Source organism: Phaenicophaeus curvirostris, chromosome 10, assembly GCF_032191515.1.
Source record: "Phaenicophaeus curvirostris isolate KB17595 chromosome 10, BPBGC_Pcur_1.0, whole genome shotgun sequence".
Taxonomy (NCBI): domain Eukaryota; kingdom Metazoa; phylum Chordata; class Aves; order Cuculiformes; family Cuculidae; genus Phaenicophaeus; species Phaenicophaeus curvirostris.
In genome coordinates this window covers 25,413,011-25,431,236 of record NC_091401.1, presented here as the reverse complement: position 1 = coordinate 25,431,236, position 18,226 = coordinate 25,413,011, and the positions used below count along the sequence as shown (strand labels likewise).

The 18,226-nt window shown below is 41.7% G+C and overlaps 1 protein-coding gene across 1 annotated transcript in view; it reads left to right on the top strand.

Moving 5' to 3' along the window:
* Positions 1–18,226, top strand: part of SELENOT (selenoprotein T) — a 200,760-nt gene that overhangs the window by 123,271 nt on the left and 59,263 nt on the right. The gene's annotated exons all lie outside the window — the stretch shown is intronic.

Below are 18,226 nucleotides of genomic sequence, written 5' to 3'. Positions count from 1 at the left end.
CTGGATAATTCAGTTTTATGCATTTCAAGCAGCTTCAACGGGAACATGACCAAACCCTTTCATTTCTCCACTAAAATCTACGTCTCTCTTTCTGAGAAAGAGAATCTATTCCAGAAATAATAACCCCTTAAATGTTTGGGGGCCAGCGTAAATCAATTCTGCGTTAAGAAGAGCCCAGGTTTATGCTGACTCCTCAAGCTGGGAGACATTGTGCAAAGGTTCTGGAATTAACTCCCCACCCTCATGAAGATTACAGAGGATAATGCCACAAGTTTTGCAGGAATAAAGAGCCCTTTTCTTGCTTTTCTATGGAGGAGCTATGCTAGGATAAGCAAACAAAAACTGGACCTGATTTCACATCCCTCTGCTCCCACAGCTCTCCTCCCTAGAGGCAGTAACTCTGCTTGTCCAGACATACGATGGGGTATATTGACTCTTAGCTATTCATTCTTAAAGGAGACGTGTTATTTTTGCATGTAATGATGCTGCTTTTTAAAATTTTGCTATATATACCAATGTGCTCTGTACATCTATGAACCCTTTGAAATGCATGGGATGCAGAGCAAATGGCTAATAATCTGTTGTCCTAATGGACAGACCTTTTATTATGCTGCTTACTTTCTAAATTATCCTCATCACAGTTTTTCCATAACCATTTACTTACCTCTGCTCCTCTCCACTCCCCAGACTTCTCCAGTCAGTGGGGACTGAGTAAAGTAAATGAATTCTTATGAAAACATAAAACCTCTTGCTGGAGCAGAAACACTCTTTCCTTCCCTGTAGCTGTACCATAGTAATTTAACAAATTTTATTTCTCTGTAAGAGATTATTTTATGTATTGTAGCTGAAGTAAAGCCAATAAATAATTTATATTTAAGCGCAATGAGTACATATTATAATTCTGTTTATTTATTTGTTTGTAGAGCTTTTTACCTCACCAGAGGAAGGGAACTGATTTAAAGAAAAAACAGAATAAGATATTATTTCAACTGGAAAAGGATACCTGGGGAGAACACCATCATCAGGCCATAAGAACCCGTGCTGAGCCAGCCTGTTCCAAGGGAGCCCAGCCCCAGCTGGGAGCTCACAGCCCTTCTGCAGGACCAGCTCTGACGAGAGGCGTTTCACCACTGTTCACTCGTGCAGATGCTGGTGCAATAAGTGATGCTTTCCCCTGTGCCTCTCCAGAACAGCCTCTGTGCACCAGCAGCAGGGAGCTTGCCCCGGCACATTCTTGGTGGAAGCTCTCTCCGCACGTTAGAATTAACAGAAGTAATTATATTAATTAATAGGATTACTCAGGGATCGTAATCTTCTTATATGGTATAAATGATTGTCACCAAGGAGTCTACACCTAAATGACCTGACCCTAAATGTGCTGGAGGTATCTTTTGAGAACGCGAGGAACCTCAGCATCCATCTCTCAACCACCTGTGCCGCAGATGATGAAAGTCAGAGAAGCTTAAGTCAAGAAAACTCTACCTTTCAAGCCCATTTTATGCTGCCTGAGCACCCGATTTTATAGGAGAAAATGAGGATATATAAGATGCTAGCTTATATATAGTATATGTATTATATATTATGATGATATATAATATATATATTATATGATGATATATTATATACCAGCTTCCCATTGTCCTCGACTGCAATAGCAATTATTTTGCATGGACTGCTTGTTCCTTTTATGTATTACTCAGAGATGGATCCTCTTCAGAACCATATTCCCTGCCCAAACAGAACAAAGGGCTATGTTTTTTAATTCAAGAGTAGATCCCGTTCCACTGGGATGCCACAGATTTGCCTCCGGAGCCAGCCCGAGCTGCACAGAGAGTGTGAAGAAGGCAGGTTTCAGGTAAGACAGCACATGGAGTTTGCACACTCGTGAGGTTGTTGACTGCTAGACTTCTATGTGGAAGTTATAGCAGGAATCATAGAATCATTAGGTTGGAAAAGACTTTAGAGATCATCAACTCTGCGCTGCACCATGTAGTGTAAGGGCTAAGTATAAAGTTCAATTATAAAGTGGTGTGAATAAAAGCATCTGCCAACGTCTGCATATATATGAGGTCAGTGGGTTTGCATTCTTTCAGGTCAGAAAACCGAACGAGCGTGATCTCATCCCCATGCCGGTTTCTCCGCATTACAAAGTCACCACAAGACGTGACGACACATCGTTCCTGCTCCAGAAAGATGGGGCTGAGGGCTTGTCTGCACCGCTTGGAGCAAACCGGAATGAACAAACACGCACAAGCAATTTCGAGGTAAGAATGCAGCGGTGAACAAGCACACCAGTTTTCCCACAGCCGAACTCACAGTATACACTTCCTAAAAAAATTATATGCCTGATCTTAACTATATTTTCACCACAGTCATTCATGCTCCTTAGTAAAACCATCCCATATTTATGAGGGACTGCAAGATCTTAGTGACCACATTGGGTTGGTGTTTGCCTACCTGGTGGGCAAAGAGATCTAACAATTTCAATTGATGTAAATCCTCTAGTGTCCAGCCCTGAGGATCAGCAAGAGGGAGGAAAGCAGAATAGTGGGAAGTAGCTATGTATTTGATAGGAATGGTTAGACTCAATGATCCGGTGGGTCTCTTCCAACCTGGTTATTCTGTCATTCTATGATTCTATGAAAACCTCCATGGAGGGATTGTATTTTCCCACTTCTCATTTGTTATTCTATATCGCAATGTATTAATTCCTTAACAAATACTTTTCTGATTATTTTTATAACCCTTACTGATGTTACTCTGAATGTTACTATCACTATTACACAGTCCTGTGTCCAGTTCTGGAATTCCCAGCATAAGAGGGACATGAAACCGTGTGCCTCTGTCTCCTATCTGGGTCATGTTTCATTGCACAAGGATTACCTTCATTGAGACTGCCACTGATTTTCTGCTCAGGACCTGTTTTCCATGCTCAGAGATAGTTTCCTCCTCCTTATTTCCAAAAGCAGCATAACCTTCATACTCTTGCAACCTTTGGGCCCAGCCCTATAAGTCTTGCTCCCATGAATAAGCCTTATTCATGAACATTCTTATGTCATGAGAAACAGCTTTTATGGAATCATGTTTTGTAAGTACCAGTGAAAAGCTAAGCCAGATAGCACCTGGATAAGACAACAATGAATACATGGTAATCACTTTCTTGAATTTACGGCCAGACCCACACACCCACAAAATGACCACACGTATTGAGTAACAAACAAATGCAGAAGCCATTCTCAGAAGACCCTCTTGGGTAACGCAGTTATTCTTTTCAATGCACAAAACTTGAACAGGGCTCTGGGAATCAGCGAAATAAAAATCATGACGACGGTGATGCCTTTAAAATGTTCTCCAAACAAGAAATTGAGGAAGTCTTCAGAGAGGTCTTGTGGTGAGCTCGATAAATCTTTCTACGGTTTTTAATTCTGAGTATTAGTTATTTCATAATCTGCGGTGCTTACTTAGCAACTGCTACGGGTTATTGAATAACTGATCATGGCAACACTCAGCTTTTGCCACAGGCCAGAATCACGAAACTACATGCAAATTATTTGTCAGCCTGGATCTGCCGATGCTGTTGTTATTTTATAGCTGCAGATCTCAAGACGATTAACAACGCTGGATATTCATCAACCTTGTTTTGAAAATGGAGTAAATGCGATGTAATGAGATGAAGAAATTCGCGTGCTATCATCAAATGAATTAGTGCCCATACAAGGATTGGAACACATTTCCTTATTCCTGGTGCCATTCGTGATCCACCACAGAAGGATGCCAAGGAACTTAGTCGAGATGTGCTAAGCAAAGGCTATTGCTGTCTGCTGCCAGGAGTGAGGAGAGCAGCACAAACATTCCCTGAGAGAGAGAGATCTCTGTGCTAGGATCACAGGGGAACTCAGGTTGGAAGGAACTTTACTGGGTGAGGCTAAAAGGGGAGCTGAGCAGAGAGAAACAATCGCTTCTCTCAATTGACTCCTCTGGCATCAGTATTTCTGAGTGGAAGCTCTGCAGAGTTTTTCCAGTGATCACGGTTCAGACTGTGGCTTGTTGCGCTGTGAATCCTTCCAGCACAAAGACAACACCTTGTTTCAAAGGTGGCTTTGCTTGAGTAAGGACTGTCATCACCTAGCTTAGACTATCATGGCTTTTCAGGGGCTGAAATTCAGACTTTTCAAAAAGCTCATACAGATTCAAGAAGAGGGTCATAGTTACTCAGAGGCGATTTTCTCTGTGTACAGAAGTCTGGGTTTTGGTAGCCCTCGTAAGCTTCAGGAAGCCACTGAAGAGAATAAAATAAGCCATGATATTTTTATTATTGTTGGGACTTTTTTAGGGGTGAGGAATCAAGTCTTTGACAGGTAGTTGGCATATGGTTAAAAAATTGATGTAAACATCAGAAATTAAAGCAACCGATATGCAAATCCAAGAATTTTGATGGATATCCACCTGGTCCTTTGTGTTACCAGAAGTCAGTTTTCACAGAGTCAGAGTTTACACAATTTCTGTGTTACTTCCACTTGATAGGGCAGTTGTCCCAGATGGGTACCAGCACGATTAAGAACAAGGCTTGTCTTGCACTATGTTTAGTGAGTTTGGAAGCACATTCGACATCAGATTTCGTTGTCTGTTGTTTTCTTCTCAGCACCCATACAATGCACTGCTAGGATTTTTTTTTTCATCATAAAATTTATGATGAAAAACATTGCTGAATTACTCTGTTCTACTTGTTTTACAACCTGTGAAAATGAGCTCATAAAACTGTAACACATCTTTCACTTCCATGCCTTCCAAGATATTCTGATGCTTTTTCCTCTACATAGCACGGAGGAGACGCAGGACAAGTGCTTTCAAGTTTGCTCATTATCAGGGCGACGATGTGAGCTCATAATTCAGGTTCTGTGTCGTTAGGGAAAAACAGGAGAATGCTCATCTCTGTCCCCTGTGCCCCCCAAGATGTGTGAGCAGATTCTGACCGCTTTAAGCATTAACACTTCTTTTTGGTATTCACATCAGTGTCCAGCTAGATTCCTCACAGACCAGAATGTTACTGCGCTTCATTATCCAGCTTTTTTTTATTTGCACATCCCCAAATGGATTGATTTACCATGTCATTCCCTACAAACATAACTTCAAACTAAAGGGAGAAGGATCATCTTGCAGTCAGGATCCTACTCTCGGTGCTCTGTCATAAAGCTTTTTCTTTCACAGCTGAGTGGGCTCGTGCCAGTAACTACTTGAGGGTCAGCAGGGACTGTGAGGGTGTGGCCTTTCATTTTCATATTTCAGCAAGATGAGGCTGAAAGGCATTAAGTCTAATGATTTACAAAGCAAAAAACAGCGTTACAAGGTTCCTATCTATGTGCAACCGCATGTGAGTCATGGAAGGAAGTAATACAAGTTACACATTCTATTGGGTAAAGTCATATGAACTTGTCACTCGGGGTTTCTTGGTACATAACACAAGTCCCTCTTACTGGCTTCTTTTCACGTCCTGCAGCTTTGTCTTCATAAATACTGGCCAAAGCAAAATCTCAGCGCTAACTACAGTTTTAGTTATGCTGACGTGACCTAAATGCACGTTCTTATGTAAATTCTCTCGCAACCTGCCAGGAAGGCAGAAGACTTTGGCTTGCAGCCCTCAAAGTGCTGTGCTTGAGAAGTTTGATGACCAAGCATGAGACCACCAGCTCTGGAAGCTACTGCAGCTCCATGGAAGCCAGCAGCACTGACCACCCATGGAGAATCTTACACCGGGAACCTAGCAGATGTCCTCCCGCTGCCACTCGTGCAACGGGGGAGGCAGAAATGAGAAAGTAAACGCAATAGGGAAAGATATAACCAGAAAATGTGGGAGGGAGGAGAAAGCATCTCCCTTCTTGCACAACTTCATCTCCAGCTTTCCAAGTTTCTGCTCTGCATCACCTCTGTTATAAGCAGAGCCTTATTTTCCTTTTTGCCTGAGAACACACAAAGAAGTATGGGCTCAAAAATCACTTTTCTCCCCGTATTCTATGTGCTGTCAATGCATCTGCAAAAATACAAAGGCAGGAACAGCCTAGTGCAACGTGCATGATACAACCCACAGCGATCGCCTAAGAAATGTGAGTATGTCAGCATTTTTGAGGAGAGTCATTCCAAATAAATTATTATGCGTATACTGTCATGCTAATCTGAACAGCATGCCTGCATGCACATTTTAACTTCAGAAAAACCCTGAATCTCCTTCCTGCCACTTGTGCGTACGCTGATATCGCTTAACCTTCACATTCCTATACAGCTCACCACGAACTTTCCCATACGCTAAATCTATCGTGCTATATATTTACTTACCATTATAAAAAGTCTTTTACCGCATGAGTAAATATGGAAATATTTACACAGGTTAACCGTGATATTGGTCTACATGGAATAAAAATAAAGTTCCACTGCGTTTCATAGAATCATAGAATCATGGAATAACGAGGTTGGAAGAGACCCACCGGATCATCGAGTCCAACCATTCCCATCAAACACTAAACCGTGTCCCTCAGCACCTCGTCCACCCATTTCAGCATCGTACTTCCACCATCATCGTCTCCTCAGTTTGTTTTGAACTACGGGTACTCATGAAGACTTTGATGATGTGATAATCTTCCAAGTGGAGCAGACTATAACTGGACAGAATCACCTCCAGTAGCGCTCTGGGAAGAAACTCTGATTCACTGAAGCACAATACAGCCATCAGATAAAGAATTACGCGCTGTGTGTCTTTCACTGTTGGGAGCTGCTTGCAGAGTCACCCTCAGGCAGGAGAGAAGAGAGCGGTGAGTGTGCCCACCACCTCGCTGTCGGTGCTGGCAAGGCTGAAACAGCACAAGGGCCACCCACACTCTGATATAATGTTTTCCCATTGTCTACTTCCTTTCCTTCAGAAAATTTCCATTTATAGTTCACGTCCTGTGTGGCACTGGTTTGCGCATGCCAGCGTTCCATCAGCATCTCTCAATAGTAAAGACAACAGGATAAAAGCCATGCAGCTTGCAGGCAAACCTTCCCATCGAGGTGTTTGAGGTCTGGAGGACCCACTGCTTGAGATCTGGAGGACCCGCTTTCAGAACTCGGTCTGATCTGCTGCACAGCACTGTGCAACCAGCCATTCTCTAACAAAGAACAATATTGACCACACTTATCGTCTCTGCCCTTTGTTATTGGCACCAGATGAGAAGAAAAAAAATCAGCTGCGAGATAAAGAGATGGAGAAATGCCCTAAAAGTTAAAAACCCAAGGAATCTTTGATCTAGACAGTGCCCGGTTCATACTAAGATATGTAACCAGCTGAGGGCCTCAGGAGGGAGAAAAGTGAGGAACTGAATGGCTTTTATCCTGTTATATTGCAAACCAAAAGTGCTAATGCTGAAAGACTAGGAAGCACAGGAAAAAAACTTTTCCTTCAGCTGATCTTCAATTTGTATGACTCAAAAATCTGTGTATGACTTAACACTGAAAAAAAGCCAAACCCTTCTATACTGGAGAGACCTGAGCATGAGCTGGCTTAGCCCTAATGAATATTACTACGTGCAGTTGAAGTGAGTTACGTGGAGAGTGTGGGTATCAGACAGTACAAACACTACTGTCCACACATAGTATTCAATAACCAAAGTCTATCTTGCCCTGTCAGTTGGGCAAATGATTTCTTTTTCCCATTATATAAAAAATGAAAAAGAAAATAAATGAAAAAATACAGATCAAATTTGTGCTGACCTAGAACAGGTTTATTCAAGTGGTAGAATAACACCAAAAGCATCTTCGAGTCATTCTCAAGTGAACCACGCTTATGTGAGCTGAAAATGTTGTCTTTAAAGGGGAAGGGAGAAAACCAGAAGTGAATAGACAAGTGTGAGATTTACTAATTGAGAGACAGTCCGTGTATTTTCACAGAGCAAATCTTCTTGGAGCTATTGGAAAATACGTCGCATAATAATCGCCAAATCTCTCATTCCATTAAAGTGGCCCCTTCTCAAATGAACACATATCAACTTTATAGTTTTGTGACCAGTTTCGAAGTAAAAGGAAATCCTGCAGTTCACTTCAATTAGGAAGGGATTCACTTCTATATTTTCTAGTATTTTTCCAGGCCACGTTTGCTTTTAATATAAATGCATCCGATACTTTTCCTTGTATTTGAAAGACTGTTAAAAGAACTAGACATAACAACATGACGGCCACAACTTCAGGCAGTATTCAAGGCGATATTTAATCTGTGTGTCACCTCCTGCCAAAACCAAACCGGAGCACAGTGCTGTAGTATGGGAAATTCAATAAGAATCCACTGTCCTCACTGCAGTTCCAGCAACTGTTATTACATATGTTCTACGCTACGGCTCTGGTTGCGTATTCACCTCAATTTCAGATCCAACTATAAACTTCTTGAGAGTTCCACAGGCTTTGTCAGCAATTCCAGTTGGAGTGAAATCATCGGCCATGCCTGCACTTGACTGGTGTTTTAATGAAAGAAAGGAACGTGAACCCATGCATCATAGTGCATTTAGAAACTGCTTCTTCAGGGTAACAGACACTGCTAGAACATGCTAAGTGCTTGCTGACACCTATTTCCAAACTGGATTTCAATGGGAACTCTTCTTAAGCAGGGATTTCAAGCTGGACTTGTGCATTTCATAGAATCATAGCATCATAGAATAGTTTGGGCCCCTTTCAGGTACTGGAAGGTCACTATAAAGTCTCCTCAGAGCCTTCTCTTCTCCAGGCTGAACAAGCCCGACTCTCTCCGCCTGTCCTCATACAGGAGGTTCTCCAGCCCTCAGATCATTCTTGTAGCCTTTTCTGGACCCGTTCCAACAGTTCCACCTCCTTCTTATGTTGAGGATTCCAGAACTGGACACAACACTCCAGATGAGGTCTCACAAGAGACGAATAGAGGGGCAGAATCCCCTCCCTCCCTGCTGTCCACGCTTCTTCTGATGTAGCCCAGGACACGGTTGGTTTCTGGGCTGTGAGCACACATCGACGGCTCATGTTGAGCTTCTCATCAACCAGCACCTCCAAGTCCTTCTCTGCAAGGCAGCTCCCAATCACGTCATCTCCCATCGTGTACTGATTTCATTTATGCCTCCTAGTCTTAATTTCAGCTTCAGGACTTAATTCAACATGATATTTGCACTGTTCAGTAAACTTATCCACAAAGGAGGAAGTCATGGCATTGCTTCTAATTCTATCATTACTAAGCAACCATATAATAATTTCACTTGTTGATGCCACAGAACTACTTTTTATGTAGCATCAATAAATGTATTTGGTTTTCCTCAACAAAATCTTTTTTTTTATGGCTTTGTATGTCATGCCACAGCAAAACAGCAGCTTCCTCTTTAGAGAAGGAAGGACAGCAATTCATTTTCTTATCGATATAGAATTGTTACTAATAAAATGGCCCAGCCCTTAACTTTGTTTACTCCAGCAAGGTAACCACTAAAGGAAAATATGCTCAGTGATGAAGATTTGGCAAGCCAGAAACCATAATTTGTTTTCCATGTTCTCAGCACATTGCTATTAACTTTTTGCAACCCTTAATGTAAGGTACATTCCATTGATATAAATAGGATATAGAATTAAGAGCTGTACCTGAGACTGACTGCATGATTAAATAAAACCTTGTTATGCAGAAGGGAAAACAACAGTTGCTTGTTAGAGTAAATGAAAAGTAGATGTCTGCCTTTCTGCAGCAGAACAGTGTGGTTGGACATCAACAAGCTCAGAAGGCGAATCCATGGTTTTCTTTCTGGGAATAGTGGGGAACAAGTATTTTTTGCTGACAAATATTTTCTCCATTCTCTTGCATCACGGACTTGCTCACAATCACAAAAGCCAGTGGAAAATGTACTCCCTGCCCAGCTGACAGCAGCTACAAAGCAAGCTAGTTACCATTTTGCCAAGCAGCACTTTATATATGAATCTGTTTTACATCCACTGTATTTGTGTGACTGCAGTGAATGCTGATGGATGCTCTGGGGGAGCGGAGAGCGTTCCAAATTAGAGGACTGATTCTGGTAGTATAAAGGTGAAACACTGCTTTCTTAAGGGATAGTCCTTGACTCTGAGGTACCAATCACTGCTTTTCTTCCCACTCTTTGACTGGGTTCCTGACAAAAGCCTGCTACAAGCTCTCTCTCTGACCTGCTTGTAACTTTTAAAGCAAAATTAACAGAAAACTGAGACGTGAACAGAATTTAGGTTTATATTCAATACATTACTTTAATGTCTGACAGCAGGAGGGTTTGAGTAAGTGCAAAGTCACAGATTTTCATAGTCCCTGTATTGTCTGACGAGAAAAGCAACCACAGAAGTATTACAGAGGCTTTATCTTTTGTATACAGCTTCTATCTGAAGCCGGAGAATCCATCCACCCACTGCAAAACCTACATTTCTGCTTTTGTAGAGAGGTGGAAGCTATTGCAGAATGCAAGTTTTATGAGGCATGTTTATGCAATAAAAAATAAAAGGCCAGGGAACCAATTTTGGCTAATCAGTATCCCACATGATAGGGTAGTAATAGATGTGTCAAAAATTACTCAGAACCTAAATATGTAGAAGTTCCCCCACACCTTTATTTATCCAGCTCTAATCTTTGCTCTTGAATGCGCGCTTAACAAGTAAAAAGGGGAAGAAAAGGCATTGCGTGTGTTGAAGAGAAGCGTGAGGGGCACAGGCACAGGTTCACCTTTGAACCCAAGTATCTCTCATGGTGGAATAAAACAACTGTTGTCTCAGCTAGCTGGAGAGCACAGGCATCACCACGCTGAACAGACAGAGCTCCCTGGAAAGGCTATTTAACAAGGCCACCTAAATCATAGAATCATAGAATCATAGAATCATAGAATCATAGAATCATAGAATCATAGAATAGTTTGGGTTGGAAGGAACCTTAAAGATCACCCAGTTCCACCCCTGCCATGGGCAGGGACACCTCCCACTGGATCAGGGGCTCCAAGCCCCATCCAACCTGGTCTTGAGCACCTCAAGGGATGGGGCAGCCACCCCTGCTCTGGGCAGCCTGGGCCAGGGCCTCACCACTCTTATCATGAAGAAATTCCTTCTAACGTCTAGTCTCAGTCTGCCCCTCTCCAGTTTATCCCCATTGCCCCTCATCCTATCACTCCAAGCCTTTGTGAACAGTCCCTCCCCAGCTTTCTTGTAGCCCCTTCAGGTACTGGAAGGTCGCTCTAATGTCTCCTCGGAGCCTTCCCTTCTCCAGGCTGAACAACCTCAACTCTCTCAGCCTGTCCTCGTATGGGAGGTGCTCCAGCCCTCAGATCATCCTTGTAGCCTCCTCTGGACCTGTTCCAATAGCTCCATCTCCTTCTTACATTGGGAATTCCAGAACTGGACACAGTACTCCAGATGAGGTCTCATAAGAGAGGAACAGAGGGGCAGAATCCCCTCCTTCACCCTGCCGACCACGCTGCTTTAGATACAGCCCAGGACACACTTGGCCCTCTGGGCTGTGAGCGCACGCTGCCGGCTCATGTCGAGCTTCTCATCAACCAACACCCTCCAAGTTTAATGTCTACTCTGAAACTGCTCTCTCTTCTTCAAAACAGACCATCGTCCTACTCCACATCTCCTTTTCCCTTTGCACTGTGAACACTCTGTAAGGACCTACACTTTAAGAACTCAGAACTGCAAACTGATCTCTAATGGCAGATCAACTCATGCTACGGGTTATTTAAAGTATCCAACTAGCTAGCTGAAATCGGTGTATGTTCCCTTTTTGCTTAGACAATATCCAATGTTGATGAAAAAAATAAATGCCCTGCCTTTGTTTACGCTTTAACACTAGGAGATAATTTATATAGGTGATAAAAAAACCTGAACAATGGTTTATGCACAAAGTAAAGTGATTAGTTACTACTCAAAGAAGAATTATTCAGGAAAATAAGCAACTTCAATTGCAGGAAATCCAGCACTGACTGCATGAAATGTTCCATTACAATGCACTCACGCTGAAGAGACAGATTTAAGACATAGAATGTCTACCAAAGAGCTGTGGCTTTTCTCTGCTAGTCTTTACTCAATACGAGTTTGAAGTATATGAGAGAACATGCTGCTGACTGCCATGTAAGATAGTTGAAACCATTCACATAGCTCTTTTAATGAGGTTAAACGAAACCCGATCTGGATTCAACTTGATCATAAGACTGGAATGCTGAAAATGCTGTAATCTATTTATACATCAAATTGAAGAAATCTTGTGTGTCTTTACATTTCATTACATTCCACTGTCTTCACGAAATACCTACAGTCGTTTCATATTCAAACTGAGAGAGAAAAGACAGACTGAGTTAACTTATTAATCCTAAAGCCAGGATTCATTTCTTTGCTGTTAAACCATGGACCAAACCCAGGTCTGATCTATGCCTTCCCTAAAAGTGCTGTTCCTGCAGCAATAATTCATTGCTAGTGCAAACACGTGGTAGTTGCCTTATACTGACTTCAAAATACACACTTTTCTTTCAGCAAAAAGAACCTACTACCATCTCGAACCAGATTTGCAGCTAAGAATTGACCTATACCTCTCTTCTTCCTCCTGCCTCTAAACCACAAATGAGTCAAAATCCAGCAGAAAGAAAGGATGAGAATAACTATGTGAATTAGAACAGCCAAATCGAATAGTTGACAACCACCCAGGGGCCAATACGGCCCAAAAGTAATTGAAAATACCCAGTCTATCAACAGCCAAACCTCAGACTCCCCGGTGAGACAACACTCTTCAGGCAACTCTTCCTTAGAATGCTGCCATCTCCCTAAATTATTTACATCTTTTTTCAGGCATGCACAATGGTCTTTGACATGTTATGCTGAACAGAGGAAAAGTCCTGTCCTGGGCTGCTCCCAGGCAGCACAGTCAGGTGCAACACGAGACGGTATGGAAAAAGGAAAGGTACCCACCATGAAGAGCACGTTGATCTGTACAAATGTTCATCTCAGATTTTAGCATATCTCACTTTAGTAAAACACAGCTCCCACTGATGTTTAATGGGTTTTGCTACTGACTTGAAATGGGTCAGGACCAGGCTAACAACAATTGATGAGATTTCATAACTTTTATTCATTTCTATTTGCACTTTGATGTGTTTCCCTGTGTGCTGCAGTTTCCATTTGTTCATACTTGTTGGTCATATTATTTTTTTTCATTAGTTGTGGCATTTAGTGCCCACTATTTTCCATATAGAAGACAATGAACACTGCAAAGACAAAAAAAAAAAAAAGCAATTTTGTTGGGGTCAGGAAAGAGGAAATTTCCATGCTTTTTGTCACATGAGACTTTAAGAAGAGCCTGAAGCTAAATACTGCAGCTACCAATGGCTGGTTCTCTTGGTAGTTAGTGGCCTTTATAAATGCAAAAATCCTACTTAGACATTCAAGTAACTCATTTGCCCTTTTCTGTGCCCTTCTTCCCTCCAGCAGTCTGTAACCTGGAATTTGTCTTCCAGGCCTTGCAGTCAATGCCTCCTAGCTGGAAATTCAAAAAGGACTTAAAATGCAAATTACTTTTGCATCTCAGTCCAGATTGAGATCATCTGTGATAATTTAGATCAGTTTTAAAAACAAGAAGAACTTGGATAAATGGCTTGCTGCCTAGTTTAATAAAATGGAAAATGCACAGTTTACAGGAAAGGAAAGGAATTTCTGATATTATTGTTGATTTTAAAGTTTAAGATGTTCATGCAGGATCCTGATGCAAGTATCATCTGAAAGGGAGTGCGCTCTTAAAGTGCCACACTGGTAAACGTGATTCACATCCGGGAAAGTTTAATTTTTAGTAACTCCAAGATTTCTCTTGGAATTTGAAAAGAACCTGGTGATCAGAGGAGCAGAGGAGTTGGAGCCAGATGATCTTTAAGGTCCCTTCCAACCCAAACTATTCCATGATTCTATACATTAATTGCTCATCACTTCTCCTTTATTATGCCAGTATGTTACTGTTTTCAGGCAGTGTCACGTAGTCTGACCAAAATTTAGGTCTCCGTACTCAGCACACAAAAAAGAGGCATCAGATCCCTGATGACTTCTCTGTATTTGCGGACAAGGCAGGCTGATCGATGGGAGAGGAAAAAGAAGAGGTACAAAGAAGGAAAACTAACTATTCACTCTGCAGATAAATATCAATTTAGCTGTAGGACTGAAGTTAAAAAATAAATAATCCCCTGAATTCTTCCGACTGACTTCCACACAAACAATTCCAATCCCGGACCTGGGGTAAATGCCCTAAATGTTAGATCATGCTGCTTCCCCAGGCTAGTTTTTAATCTTCAACAATAATCACCTAATGTTATTAAAGGCTAAGAAATGTGAACCCATGAACTCTTGACACCAATAATTAGTCCAGCTCCTTTTGATAACCTCTACGGCTTTCTTTTAAAAACGTTGCATTTTTAATGTTACCATTAGGGATTGTCAAAACTCTGAGCTTATATAAACACCTATGAATATTCAGCTTTACACTACAACTACCTAAAAGGAAGTCGTGGAGAGGAGGGAGCTGGGCTCTTCTCCCAAGTGACAGGGGACAGGACGAGAGGCTCCACCAGGGCAGGGTCAGGCTGAACATTAGGCTGAACATTAGGAAAAAATTTTTCACGGAAAGGGTCATTGGGCACTGGAAGAGGCTGCCCAGGGAGGAGGTTGAGTCACCTGGTGGATGAGGTGCTGAGGGACATGGTTTAGTGATTGATGGGAATGGTTGGACTCGATGATCCAGTGGGTCTCTTCCAATTTGGTGATTCTATGATTCTATGTACATACCTGGATAAACTCTGCAACTGCTTTGGCTTTCCAATGTACAGCTTTTATCCCTGCCTGAGCAACAGATAGATTTAAACTAGGATCAGTGGTAAGAACAACCTTTTTCCCATTTAAAAATCATATAAACAAACATTTTAGTACCATTTTCACTGGATACTTACATGCAGTCAGTGTTTGAGTCATTACAGCTTTTCTCATTCCAAAGGACCTTCTCTTTTAGCCCTTTGTCTTCTGTGGTAGCATTTCTTAGAGGCTGAGGTGTTTTCTGAATGATATGTGTCTTCTGCTTGACTGATGCATAATCCTTAAATGCCAAAATGTAAACTCACCTGCAGTCCTCAAACAGTAGAACCACAAGCATGGAAGGCTGCGAGCAGCTCTCATCGCTACCGAAACTCTGCTGAGGGATCCTCTTGGTGACACGTGGATGCAGAAAGCAGGGAAGAATGACATAAAACTCTGTCCTGTGACACAGGAGCACTGAAAACGAGCCTGCTATCTTGAAAAAACAAGAACACATGCACATACACCCAGAAATCATGACAGTCCCCTGCTGACACAGAAACTCAAACAGGAGTTGTGGGAATTTAACTAAAAGGGGCAGATGTTTTTCTTGAAGGCAAAAATGGAACACATACATGCTTAATACTGAATAAAAATAACAGCATGTTTGTGCCCAGTATACTAAAATATTGTTCAGCACTAATTCAACCTTGCAAAAATATTATCCATGTAATGCTGCCAAGGCCATTGTGTGGATTATTTGTGTGTACCTTGGCTAACCTGGGCACGAGCTGTAGCAATTTTTATACTTGACTTTTCAGAAACCTTTCTGGTTTGTTAGGGAATCAGTTTATCTTGTCCATTCTTGTTTCTTGCCCTTTCCCTATTTTACCTTTAATTCATTTCCCTTTCTTCTTTGCTAGACCACGCTAAATGTCAGCCAAATAGCTCGTTCCTCATTACATTTTAAGTTATGTTAAAATATTCATATATACACAGTTCATGAATGGAGGGGTTAACGGCAAATGACTGTTTCAATCTGGGATTTAGAATTTTATAATTGCAAATGTTAATTTATTCTGAACAACAGTGACAAATTAATGGATTCTAAAATAGCATGGGTTTTAAGTTTCAGAGCTGTCTAAATTAGAAGATCACTCTATTAATGCAAATTTTCATACACTTAAGTAATATAGTAGTTGCACAAAAGTGAGAAGAAAATGACTTTTTATTTTGGTTTGCTGCACTGCCAGGAAAAACATCTGTTGTTGCAGCTTAGCAGCCTACTGTTCGATTGCCTACGAGTAGTGGATCAGTGATGGAAAATGTGCTGCCTTCTCTGTCAAGGTCTGTGCACCTGTATGGTGGGAAAGAACCTCACCCCACTAATTAAGTATCAGTTTCCTTACAATAATTTTGAAAGATTGCCTGTAGGAGTAGAACAACTTCTGCCTCTGTTTCTAAGGTTCCCTTTCATGTCTCTGAAATGTCACTTCCTGAGAGAGACTTTGCTGATTTCACATTTTACTGAGATGAAATACCACACACAAATTCAACAGTCAGTCAATAAAAACCTTTACAACTGCCTTATATCATTTTATATTTCCAATTTTCTACTTTAAAGCGAAGAAAATGTTAAACAGTACGGTTTGATGGAGATCGTGCCACCTTTGGTCATGTCAAACAGTCCTCCACGGACTGCCTTACTGACTAAAAAGTATCTGTTGGATCGACTCACGCTGGTGTTCTGACTTCCAGCATCTCTCCACTGACATGTCTGTTAGTTATCGGTGCGAGGACAGGGCTTTTAAAACATATTCTTATCCAGAATGGTTTTATCCCGTTTTCCTGAATGTATTGGATTCATATGCCCTAATGATTTCCATTTGAAAATGAAAAGTTAAAAAAAATCCATACCCAAAAGTCACCTCAAGTCTTCACTGTTTCCTGCAGCTACCCCTTGCCTTTATGAAATTTTCTCCAAAGGGTCTCATCCTCATTTATATAAGATCTACACCACATACAATCCCGGCTGCTTCATCTCCCTACAGCTTTCATAGTAACCCCAACCCTCCCCTAGAACTGCTGATCTCCCTGGTACCTGTGGTACAAGCAGCGGTGCTGTATGAGATGCTGCATTATTAAACATCTTTGGCCATAAGACTTTCTCTTGGTTATTTAATTCCCTGTTGTTGTGGCTACTTTCAAAACTCCCAACACATCCACATGCTGCCTGTTAAAATGAAAATTAACCTGCCAAAGCAACATTGCCCTCTCTGCTCAAATACAGAGTTCCATTCTTTTATCAAATTATACTCGGCTGACTTGCAGAACAAGGAGTTCTTGGTCTAACAGCAGGTTTGAAGTAAACAGAAGATAAAGAATATACTTTACCTTCCGGTGGGTACCTGGTAAAAGCTGCCCCAGAAACTGTTGCCTGACAGAACTTTAATCATATGAGGAATGAAAAGTCCTGTATACCAGGAGGAAATCTGACGATTATAATACAAATGGAGTTCAGATGGGAATTCAAATTCATTAAGGAGGACAAAGTATGCTTCGCAGACAGTTCATCATCTCCTAAAACATGCAGAATGAAGAAACTCTGGCAGGCAGTCTTTGGAGAATATGAGGACAGGAAGCGATAAGGGATGAGCTAGAGAAAAGAGAATCAGAAGAAAAAATCAGGTTCATACTAGTGTAAGAAGTAAGCAGAAAACAAAGTGAAGAAGATGAGAAGAAAAGCAAGTCTTGGCACAGTGTATGCACACAGACACGGAAACCAAGGAAGTTACATGAGAATTCACAAAGTACCACAGAACAGAAAGCAGAGCATAACCTGAGACTGGGGACTCAAAAGAGACCACCTATCACACACGGCGATAGTTGAAGGGACAGTCCTCTCCTCAGAGAATGCCCAGAAAAGCTGGATTTTGGTACTTGGCAAGATATAAACTGTGGGACATTGACCAGAGATTAGTGGAGAAAACCTTACTGGTTATCTTCTACATTTGGTCAAACAACACAACCAGATTCCCCTGAATTATAGCAGAGCATCTTTACTAGTTTAGTTAAGATCATAGAGTCATAGAATAACCAGGTTGGAAGAGACCCACCGGATCATCGAGTCCAACCATTCCTATCAAACACTAACCCATGTCCCTCAGCACCTCGTCCACCCGTCCCTTAAACCCCTCCAGGGAAGCTTCATTGCTCTTCTCTGGACTCGCTCCAGAGCCTCAACATCCTTCTTGTGATGAACTGAACACAGGATTCAAGGAGCGGTCTCACTCAAAGAAACCAAGATGTGGGTGATCATAAGAATTCATTCCTCTCTGAGAAGAAATAAGGTGTGACAGACTCTTCCCCAGCTCCATTGCTCTTCATAGGCTCCCTATGGGCACGGCCCAACAGTAAGCGGAGAAAA